Genomic DNA, 11,546 nt, shown 5'->3' on the forward strand with positions numbered 1-11,546 from the left:
CCCAATGTCAGGAATAAAATCATATACAGTAACTCAGAGGTCCATATGGATACCAGTGCAGAGGTACTTTACTCTGTGAAATGTACATTGGCTTAATCCATCTGGCTAATTCAGAACCATAGTGTTCTAGAGGCAGTGTTTGAGAGGTAGCTCCATGTTTGCTCCAATTTCCTTTTTTAAGTTTTTGTTATCTTTGTGGAAAAATGCTTTAAAATTTTATAAGGTTCAAACCAACAGGGTTCTATTGAAATTGTGCTAAGATTCTATAGAATTTGATAGAGGATGAGAATTTATAGTCCTAAAACTATCTAGGCACTTATATGGCCCCCAGTGCCATAGTGTCTGAGCACCTCACCATTTTTATAGTATTTATCCTCCAACACCCCCGTGAGATAAGGAAATGTTGTTATTGCCATTTAACAGATAGGGGACTGAGGGGCTGAGAGACAAAGCGTACACCTGCACTGCATATATACACCCACAGCTGGCCCATGCCAGCTGACTCAGGCTCGTGGGGCTTGGACTAAGGGGCTGTTTAATTGCAGTGTAGACATTCAGCCTCGGGACTCTGGGACCCTTCCACTTCTCAGAGTTCTGTAGCTGCAAATGTCTAATTGCAATGTAGACATACCCTAAATGACCTACCCAAGAGGAGAGACACAATTTGTGGTAGAGCAGAGAATGGACGCTGAGTCTTTGGAGTCCCAGGGTAGTGCCTTGCACACTGAGAGGATGTTTTTGGAGAACTATTCACAACTCCAAAATCTCTTTCTTGAGTGGTAACAGCTAATTTAGACCTCATCATTTTGTATGTCGAGTTAGGAATATATTTTCCAATGTGCATTACTTTGCATGTATCAGCATTGAATTTCATCTGCCAGTTTGTTGTCCAGTCACCCAGTTTTGTGAGATCCCTTTGTAGATCTTCGCAGTCTGCTTTGGACTTAACTCTCTTGAGTAGTTTTATATCATCTGCAAACTTTGCCACCTCACTGTTTACCCCTTTTTTCCAGACCCCTTATGAATATGTTGAACATCACTGGTCCCAGTACAGATCCCTGAGGGACACCGCTATTTACCATTTTCCCATTCTGAAAAATAGAGATGGTCCCTTCGAATTAGAGTTGAAATATATTGGTAGAACAGTAGAGGGAAATTTGTACTGCCATGCTTAGTGCCAGCTAACCATTATGACTCATCAAATGCATGATCATAGTCTCTCCCTCCTACACCCCTCCCTGCTTAAAAAAATCTCAAATTTTCAATATTGTAGCAGGTTCCAGGTTTCAAGACCCTGTGTAGAGATGCAAGTTTCTTTTTAAGCTGATTCATTCTGATGTCAGGTCAGGTGGACGCCTATTAGGTCTAGTTCTCCCTTGAATCTTGCTAAGAATCATGCTGTCTTACATCAGCAGTGAAATGAGTTTGGCAGTCCTAGTCAAATCCTACCTTTCCACTTCCCTACCCATAGCTCAGGCTTTGTCCAGACTGTCCCATAATGTGACTATGGGGGTGTAAAATGCAGAATACACCAAGGCGTTGTGCTGTAACTGTCCCACCTAGATGCTGCTGCCATGTACCCACTTTGCATTAACGTAATCCTCTTTCAAACCGGACTATGTTAACCCAAACTAGGTACCTTTTAGTTCGCACCAGCAGTGTCCCCACATGGACCATTAGACTAGCCAGAGGTGTAGTAGTTAATGTAATAAGAGTTCCGGAAGGGATAAAAACCTTAGGCTTCAGGGCTTAAATCAGTTTTGAACTCTTGGGGACTGGGATGAGACCTTCAAGAGCGGCAGATTGTCCCCAATCTGCCTACTATGAGATTCTTGCACCTTCCTCTGAAGCATCCAGCCCTGACCACTGCCTGAGACAGGATACTGGGTGAGCTGGACCTTGGGTATGATCCAGTCTGGCAATTTCTGTGTTCCTATGAGAGGTTTTGAATCAAAATACATACCCCATGGACCCAGCAGCCCTCCCTTCCCACAGTGACCTTCCAGCGGTATTCAGAGACACTGGAATACAAAAGGGTTGAGCTCCACCACCCCATCTTTTTCAGCAGAAAAGAAATCCAGCTCTTTAAAAAGTTTCTGATCTTTCCATTTGAACAGGAAAACTGATGCATAGTCTGAAAGAATAAAGCAGGAGGTTGAATAGGAACATCAAATATCAGTATGAAAAAGAGAAGAAAGGACATGGTGAGTGTTTGATCTGTTCTGTAGTGATGCCCACCCTGCAGTACTAATTCTTTCCTGTGCTCCACTCCCAGATGCAGAGCAGTGCTACAGCATTTGACAAATTCCCACTCCCTCCTACATTTTCCCACTGCAATTCAGCACTGTGTCCAAGTCACTGGTTTCTTCTTTGTCATTAATTCTGCACTGATGGTTAGTCCATTGGCTCATACCCAAACCTCTACAGTGAGAGCCTACTTCATTAATTTTATATATATTGTGATATGTCACATTTATCACGTACCTCTGGCCACCTCACCTGAATGCTGCCCACTAACACAACAGTATTACTTCTACTTCTGACAGCCAGATCTCTGAACTCCTTTTAAACAGCTGTCATTTTTTAAAAGGAGTGAGCCTCTCACAAACATGCTTCCTTCTTTCCCCTGCCAGATATGGAATTCGGCACCCCCCTCCCAAATTAAACTGATCCAAGAAAGTATTGGCCTGCTGCCAGGCAGTAGCAGGTGTCTGGGCCTTGCAGGTCAGCTCCCCACTAGAGGAGAAATCAGTGATGCAGTGTCTGCTTTTATCCACACTATATACATCAGTTCTTGAACAGAGGCGGTCACTAACAGCATGCAGCCTCCAGTCCCCTCTTTCAGCTCAAGCACCAGTTCCTAAGAAGCAGCTTTGCTCTAAGACTTTACTCTGGTTAGAGAGAATAAGGCAGAGATCAAACTCTCTTGCTCTTTGCCACAGCTTCCTTAAAAAGAAACTATATCCCAAAACTAATAGTGCAGCCTTTCTTCAGAGACTGTACACAGTGTACAGGCTACCATAAACAGACTGTAAGCCTATGGGCTTTTTTTTATATACACGAGGGCACTCAGGAAAGTTCATCTGAATGAACTAAAGCTGTGAATTTAAAGCAGATCAGTTAAATTACAGTGAGCCCCAGTCAGGAAACTCTTATTCAGAATTAAAGTGTCCTTGGGTCACAGAGTTTAAGGTCATAAGGGTCCACCAGTCATCCAGTCTGACCACCTCTGTAACACAGGCCACCAACAGGACCTGGCAGACACACACTCAACCCAGAATTAGACTGAAGTATTACAGCCCACGGGAGCTTAAACAGTGCTGTGCCACGGGCAGTAAATAAGAGGGACCAAGGTGCACCAACACTTGAGGCCCCTGCAATGGCAGGGAAGTGATTAAGTGAGCTTGTAATGGGGTATACTGTCTCTCTTTAAGAGTAGAGGGGTCCAGAAGACCTCATTCCCAGGAGCTGGACTGAAGAAAGTCCCAGGCAATGGCCTTCTAGCAGATGGGGGGTCTCAGGGAATTAGGAGTTGAAAGGGGGGGGAACATCTTTTGTCTGATAGGAAATCCATTTATCTGCCTCTTCTATGATACAGAATCTAAGAACATGTTTTCAATATACAAGTGCAACTCCTTACACAGTGTCTGAACATACATTTCACAATGATTGTGTGACCCTGGCTTTCATTTATGGCTTCACATGGCTTTCTTTGGTGAACCAGAACGTACATGCCAGAATCAGGATATTCTTGTAATCCCCTTGCCAGTTGACACTGAGGGGGTTTCTGGGTCACGATGACCTGTACCTCCAGGCTGCCAAGAAAGGTGACTGCCCCTGCAAGTCACTGCCAATCTGACCCAGTGGAAAATTCCTTTCCAACTCCAAATATGGTGACCAGTTAGCACGTGAGCAAGTACCAGCAGAGGAGAGAGAATCCTTGGTGCCACCTCAGAGCACTGGCTCTCCCTGTCCAATAACCCATCTCCAGCTGTGGCCATCTGTGATGCTTCAAAGGAAGGAAGGAAACAAACCACAATACACTGGGGGATTGTGGTGGGGAGGAGGGAGTGGGAAGGTGCCTTCCTGACCCCTACAGCTGACCATCTGAATCCCTGAAGCATGAGCTTTAGGAACAGAAGGCATAAACCAGCCTTAATTACGTTTAGTTTAATTCTCTTTGGAAATACACTGGCAAATGTAGCTCTGGTGCGCCCTGATGAACCAAGTTATCTTTGAAGTGCCAGTGTTTGACTGTGCGGAAGTGGTGGCAGGAATTGAGGTGTGTGGGAAATGATTTTCCTGTCCTAAGAAAAAAGCTGAGATTAAAAAAGAATATTCCCATTCAAGATTGGGACAAAACCAAGACCTTTCCATGGTGGCTTTTTTTTGAGGGGGGGGGGGGAGGGGAGAAGAGTAGGGGCAGTGATGGAGAGTGAAAGAGACAGAGAGATCAGATTAGCCAATAGTCTAGCGGTCAGAGTGTTCACCTGACTCTGCCTGAGCTGGAACGAGGATTTAAATAGTGTCTTCCAGGTGAGCGCGCTCACCACAAGACTGTTGGCTAATCTGAGGTGTTAGTTCCTCTGTGGTTTTGACCAGAAATGCCATCCTGGACATGAGAAACCTCTTATGATGAACATTTCGTTGAATCTCATACATACCTATGAAAAGTTTCAGGTGCGATGAATCAGTGTTTTCTAACGAAAAAACACCTTGTCAAAAAATTCCCAACTAGCTCTACCCAGGAACCAGCAGTGAAGGGGTTAGTCCATTGCTAAGTTGCAAGCCCCTCTTCTGTGTTATCCTCTTCTTTGTCCTAAAAGTTAATACTTTCTTTATAAAAAAAAAAAAAGAGAGAGGATGGATAGACCCGTGTGAGTGTGTGTTTAACGGATTAAGTTAAAAACAATCTTTATCGCTTCATTTAACTAAAGCATTTTTCCAGACAAGTTCCTCTGCTCGAATGTTCCTTCTAATTACCATTTTCCCTTTACAATATGTTGTGGCATGCTGCTCAGGAGAAAGCTCATAGCGAGAGAGAGCACCGGGGTTTCGAAGGAAATATGTCCTGGCTATTAGAAAGTTCAATGAAGCGCTGACTTTTTATATCCTCAAGTAGGGATGGGTGAAACGGTCCAGAAGAAAATACCCCCAGTGGAGCACCGGTGTGGGGGCTGTGAAAACCTTAGAGTCTCAACGGTTTTTTAAGGTTTCTCCATGAGCTGCAAAATGTGGTGTGCGGGGTTAGGGGGTGAGTTGTTGGTTTGTTTTTATTTTTTCCCATTGTCATGTTTTTATTCTAACTGGACTGGCCCCAGCGGTGGAGGTTTGTTGGGATGTAAAATTATAGACACTGTCACAGACACATCCAGTCTGATGGCTTCATGCCCTGACCCAGCGTAGTTCTGCTCTGCTGTCTGGGCATACGGGGCCCAACCTCACTCAGGAGAAATGAATTTGGAGTAACCCCGATTTCCTTTCATCCCCAGCCATTCACAGCTGTTAATTTAACAGTTTAGTGCTTCCATCTTCCACAGACAGTGGCGACTGCTCCCATGCCTTGGACGATGCAGCATCGTTTCCAGCATAGCAGCAAAAGGACCTCAAGGACTGGGATGCCTGCACGCCAGTGAACAGGAACGGGCTCAGTAATGGATTGAGAGGCACTTTCTAAAATTACCCTAGTTACTATAAGCTCTAGTGTGACTCCGCCAGCCAGAACCCTATGGGGAGGAAGGACTAGGGGGAGAACCATGCAAGCAGGGCCATCTGGATGCCAGTGCAGTGGAGGAGCAGGCATAATGCCGCAGCAGTCCTGGAGGGAGCACATAGGAGAGGCAATTGTAATTTAAGATGCCCTGGAATTGTGGACTGGTCTGTATCTCTGTGTCAAGAAGAACATCACATTTTCCGTACTCGAACATACCAAAGCTGTATTTAGTCCCAAATCCTGTCCCTAATGGTGACAATAACTACATGCTTCAGAGGAAAGAGTAAAACTCCTGTAAGGTATCTAATTGTGCAGTATCATGGGAGGCAGTTGATTCCCATGTTATGCCTTCCCAAGGACTGATGATCCTTATAGCCTTGAGGCCACATCCTGAAGTCCTTACCAAACAAAGACCACTCCTGAGCCAACGCCTACTGAAATCAATAGGATTCTTTTTATTGACTTCAATGGCAGATTTTTTGCCCATAGTTGATAGAAAGATGGCTATTTTTGTCTTCCTGTCTCTATAAACTTGTCAGATCTATTGTCTATGCCAGTGTGAAGCGCTCTGAAAGCTTATTATTTTTAATTACAGTATTTATTTACTTTTGGGGTCACAAGTCCTTTTATTTCACAAGAAGGAGTTCATTCTTTAACACGGATACTGTTTTCCTAACACACTGCGTTTTCCATTTCAAACACCAACCTACACGTACCACACGCTGCTCTCCCTTTCAGCACATCCATTATACTGCTCTGTCATTTTGCAATATTGTGCACCCCGCCTCCAAAAAAATAAAATGCCCTTTAACTTTATCCAGGTTTCAGTATTAGTCATGACTTTTTTAGTTTCTCCTAATTATAAGCCATTTTACAGACCTTTGGAAAAAAATTGTGTGTGCAATGAATTGTTACTTGGTTCAGCCATCAAAAACCTATTTCAGTTTGAGGGATTGTGTAAAGGTTGTCTTGAGTATAATTCTAGGTTTTGTACTCATCTAGGATGATTATAGGATAATTGTACTAATCTTTCTGTTCTGGACATCTGGGTCTTAATATGTGTGTGCATACACACACATGTATACACGCACACTGTACCATCTAAGTGAATGCTATAGCGAGTGCTACTGAGAAAAGACCACATCTTTAAATGAAACCCTCAGACATATCTGCTAGCCTCCGCTCTGCTCTAGCTGGCTATGTGAGATTCTGGCACTATCAAAACTGAACCTGTACCAAGCTTGTGTTTGAGAGTTGAATTGTTTGCATGGAAACATTACATAACACAGTAATGAGAACCTGCTGTAACCCCCGTCTCTGCTGACCTTTGCAGCTCCGAACCCACCTTCCCAAAGTGGAGGATACCATTTGTTCCCTGCACCCTCAGCACCCATCCAGTACTGCTCTCAGAACCTGCTCTCCGATTTGGCCTCCGACTTGGATTCCAAGCCCTGCTCCAACCACACATGCTGCCACCTAGGTGCCACCTCTACTTCATTTTGAACATGCATTTTGGGTGCTTCATCACCATGCTCTGCCTACCTAATAGACGTGACTATTTTGTGCAGCCTGGGCACAAGTAACGCCCAACGTTCTCCAGAGAGTGCCTAGGGGACATGGGCATGTCCTCTGGTAGGAGGGCTCTGATATCTTTGAATGTTCATGTATCCTCTGCTTTGATTGATGGGGCACTCAGTGCCTTAGAATGCCGATGTGTTGCCTGTGGTGACTGGTGTGATAGTTATTAGTGCTTTATAATCCCCCGATACGTGAATTTGCAGGTCTCCATCTTAGCCCTTAGACGGGACTTTCATTGCCCACAACATGAAACATAAAAACCCAAACCAACATCAACATACACTTTAGCTCTGCCTTATAGGGAGCCATATCTGGAAAAGCTGGGTCAGGATAGTATGAATTGGTAAGAGCTCAGGCTAGTTCAGTAGGAGGTTCAGCTGCAAAACATTTTCCATGAATATTGTCTCCGGAAATCCATGTGGACTCTACTGGTGGTTGGGGAGCTGCTGTACTGAGATGAAATAATTTTAGGAATGCGGTATGTGACTTGGTCAGTAAGGTAAAGTTCTTGTGTAACTGTGGTTGGTTATCAGAATTTCCTGTGTGACTAACGCTATGAGAAAATTGTAGAGTTGTTCAAAATTTGTGGCCACACTTTGTTAAAGTTGCAGTTTGGCTGCCGGCAGTTCAAGGACCATAAAAGATAGCGGGACGGGGGGCAGATGTTGGACCATGCCTCTTACTTTGTAACTGACTAGATGTCATGTTGGTGGCAGCAGGGTCCTTTACCCTCCAACAGGGGCTGGATAACCCCTTCCCATTTCTCCTCTCTCCAGGGCAGAGTGGGGGCTGGATCCGAGCTCTTGTGCCCTAGAGCCAGACCTAGCTCATGGGCAGCTGGTGGCCTCGTAGGGGAGCTGGCACAGTCGAGGCTCCCCTGTCCCAGCCCTGTGCCCTGTAGCAGGCACAAGTCCCAGCCCCCCTCACCAGGGCCTCTCCATTATTGAGGAATGGTGCTTGGGGGAACCGTGAGCAGTGGTGAGGAAGGGTTTGGGGATGTAGGGCTATGGGGAGTGGAGGGAGAGTTTTGGCAGGATGATGTTTTATGGCGGTTGTGTAATGGGGTGGGGTTGTTTGGGGCAATGGGTGTTGGTGTGGTGGGGAGGTGGGATGAGTGGGGGGCTGTGGCAGGAGGAGGTTTTGTGTGGTTTAGGTTTATTTGGCAAGTGGGGGCTTTGGGTTTATTTGGGGGTGCATTTATTTGGGGATCAGGTAGTACGGGCTGGATGGGTTTAAGCAGGTGCAGGGTGGGGCGTATTTGGGGGTTTTGGTGGGGGCTGTGAGTGGGGCTGAGGGGAGCTGTGAGATTGGAGGGTTGTGGCAGGAGGTTATTTGGGGGTCTGTGGCAGTTGGGTGGGGGGGTCTGGGAAGGCAGGGAGCTGTGTGGCAGTGCCAGTGGCTGCAGTTGGCTATTGCTGTGTCTGGCACCCTCCTCCACAGCCCCCTTCTCCCTCTTCTGTCCTCATGTCTCCTTGCTGGCACCAGCCCCAGCTCTGCTCAAAAGCACCATCACCAGGGACAGGGCTAGGGCTGGTTGTCTGTACCCTGCCTGCACTTGGGACAGACTCTGCCCACAGCACCATGCCAGGGCCCCGTGGACTCCCCTGGCCACCTGCTGCTGGGCTCTGGGGACTCTCCCGACTCGTCAGCAGTGAGCCAGCTCAGCACCACGCTGCCCCTGGTGGTGCCAGAGGTGGGGCTTTCCCTGCCAAATTGGGGTGTGCACGTGGATGGGGGACTGATTCAGATGGGGGGGGCTGCACCCCCTTTAGCCCTAGTTATCCACTGCCTGTGGTGAGCCCCCGGGGGAGCCCAATCTTGAGCTGCTGGGTCCTCAACCACATCCTCCTCCTCGCCCATGGCTGCCACTGTGTGTGCCGGGTCACAACACTGCTCACTGAAATTTGGCCGGTCTGATGCTTCATCGTGATAGAGGGGTGGCCAGGCCAGTTCTGAAGGAGTGGCATTTCAACCTCACGCACAGGGTTGTAACACCACTCACTGAATTTTTTTTTTTTTGCAAGAATGACAACACTGCAATAATAATAAAGCAGCACATTTGTGTATTTACAGGATCAGGGCTGAATGCAAGAGATTTGAGAGCTTATTGCCCACCAAAACCAGTTTTTCAGTTTAACATGAAATATTTCCCCCCGTAAAGTGACTCGTCCAGGCAGTGGGAGTATTGCTTGTCTATGGAATGCAGTGTTTGGCCCTATATATATCTGGCCAAATGCTGCAGTCCACACACACAAACACACACACACACACACACACACACACACAAACAAATAAATCATTTTTAACAATTACTGCCATATGTTGTATGTTTGTACAGGTTTGTATAGTGCCTCGCACAATGGAGCCCTGACTTGGTTGTCTTTTAGTTACTACTTCAATATAAATGTTAAATAATAATTTAACAGTCTCATAGGTTATGTTCATTATATTAATCAAATATTTATAGTCATAATATTTTGGCTAAGGCACATAAGGTTGTTGGTCAAAAGAAAACTCCCAGAGTAAATTTTTTTCAGGTCCAGAACAGTGTTCTGATAGGGCACGACATAAATTTGAAATTCGGAGTTAAAAATGTATTGTGGCTTTTAAGTCACTTTATTATATTGCCTTTATCAAGTACATATTTTAGTCTTGTGGAGTGAAAGTAGAATTAAAAAAATGCCAGAGACTCTTCTGTTTACTTAATTTTAAGTTTTTTTTTCTATGCTTAAAAGTGGTAATGATAACTAAAGAGGTAACACGTCCATTGTGGCAGCAGGGAGATGAGCCTAAATGGATGTTGCTTGATTTTTAATGTTAACATTTAAGCAGACTTTTGTTCTGCCTTTTGGTATCTTTACAAGCGAACTGTTTTTTGTTTTTCGGTTTGTTACCCCTTTTTCTGCAGGGAAGATGGATTAAAAATACAGCAAAAGATTTCAGTGTTGAGATTTTAGGTTTTAATAAATAGAGTTTCATTTTGTTTGGCTTTTCTTTTATATTCACTTCTCTTCATTGCCAGGAACTGGAGGCTGACAAATGACTATGTGAAGGGATGAGAGAGAGCGCGTTTCCACAGTGACATGTAAATTGGAATCCATGTTTGATGGCATCCAGATGATTTAAATACATGTCATCAATACAAAGTTATAAAGGGAAGATTTTTAAAATACTCTAGCTTCCTTTATTGTTGCCTTAACACATACGTGGAGAACGCTTTGATCCATGGAGTCTTTGTAAATAAGCTGCAGAGGTTGTCATTTGAGGCCTTTACTGTAAATTGTGTTCCTAAGGTGAGATGAACAATGGGTCTGCAAATCATTATTGCAATATTAACAACTGTCTGTGCAAACAGAACTGTCAGTGTTAAAATCACTCCTCATAGTAAGCACTCCTGCCCCCCCCCCCCCCATGTTCAGGTTTACTTTGAAGTACAGGGTCATGGTGTGTCACAGTCACATAATGCAGAAAGCAAAAACATACTGGCAGCAAAAATGTTTATTCTTTCTCTAACCTTGTACAGGGAGCATAAGAGGATGCTACCACCCATCCAAATGAAAGTGTCTTCAACCTTACTGAAATCAAGGAAATTATCTACTGCAATCAGTTCCAGTCTCACCCTCTATCAGATTTCTCAGGAAGTTCTACTTCACCCTCTGATGTTATTTTCTAGCATCTCCATCAAAATTGAGGAGTGTTCCTTTAACAGCCTCTCTCTTTTCTGGTAGAGGTGAGCTTGAATCAAATCCATGGATATGAGCACACCCTGAAACTTTGGATGCAAATGTCTTGTCTTCAACTTGAATTACTGGAGAAGGAGAAAAAAAAATTAAGTGAGAGAGAGACACACGGTGAGTGTTTTTGCTCCATGATAGTACACCCAAAAAACCAGACCTCCAAATTGAAAATATCCAGTGCTGTTGGCAGAGAAGTGACATGACAAACCTCTGAGCTGCCTTGTGGTACATGGTACGCTATGGGATGTGTGACCTTCAGTAGATTCACTGGTTCAGTTCAGAGAAGGGTGCAGAAGTGTAGATGTTTCTCTGAACTTTTTTTGAACTGTTCACACCACTTGAGTCTGTGAAATTAGCCTGGAAATTTCATGAGAAGAGACTTTCGCATGCAATATCTGGTACTTCCACCTTCCAGTCATGCTGGAAATACCGATAGAAGAGCTTTTCTTTTTTGTGGTATTTTAGCATATGTTCTGCTTCTACCCTCTCCCCCACCACAACCAAACAGTGCAGAGGTT

The 11,546-nt window shown here is 44.8% G+C and overlaps 1 long non-coding RNA gene across 1 annotated transcript in view; it reads left to right on the top strand.

Annotated features, from left to right (window-relative positions):
• LOC122462767 overlaps nucleotides 1-6,262 on the top strand; it is a 60,297-nt gene extending 54,035 nt beyond the window's left edge. The window contains exon 4 of the long non-coding RNA XR_006285516.1: nucleotides 5,541-6,262. This is a non-coding gene — a long non-coding RNA (uncharacterized LOC122462767). The remainder of the gene's footprint in view (nucleotides 1-5,540) is intronic.
• Nucleotides 6,263-11,546: the final 5,284 nt, after the last annotated feature.

This window comes from Chelonia mydas, chromosome 13, assembly GCF_015237465.2.
Source record: "Chelonia mydas isolate rCheMyd1 chromosome 13, rCheMyd1.pri.v2, whole genome shotgun sequence".
Taxonomy (NCBI): domain Eukaryota; kingdom Metazoa; phylum Chordata; order Testudines; family Cheloniidae; genus Chelonia; species Chelonia mydas.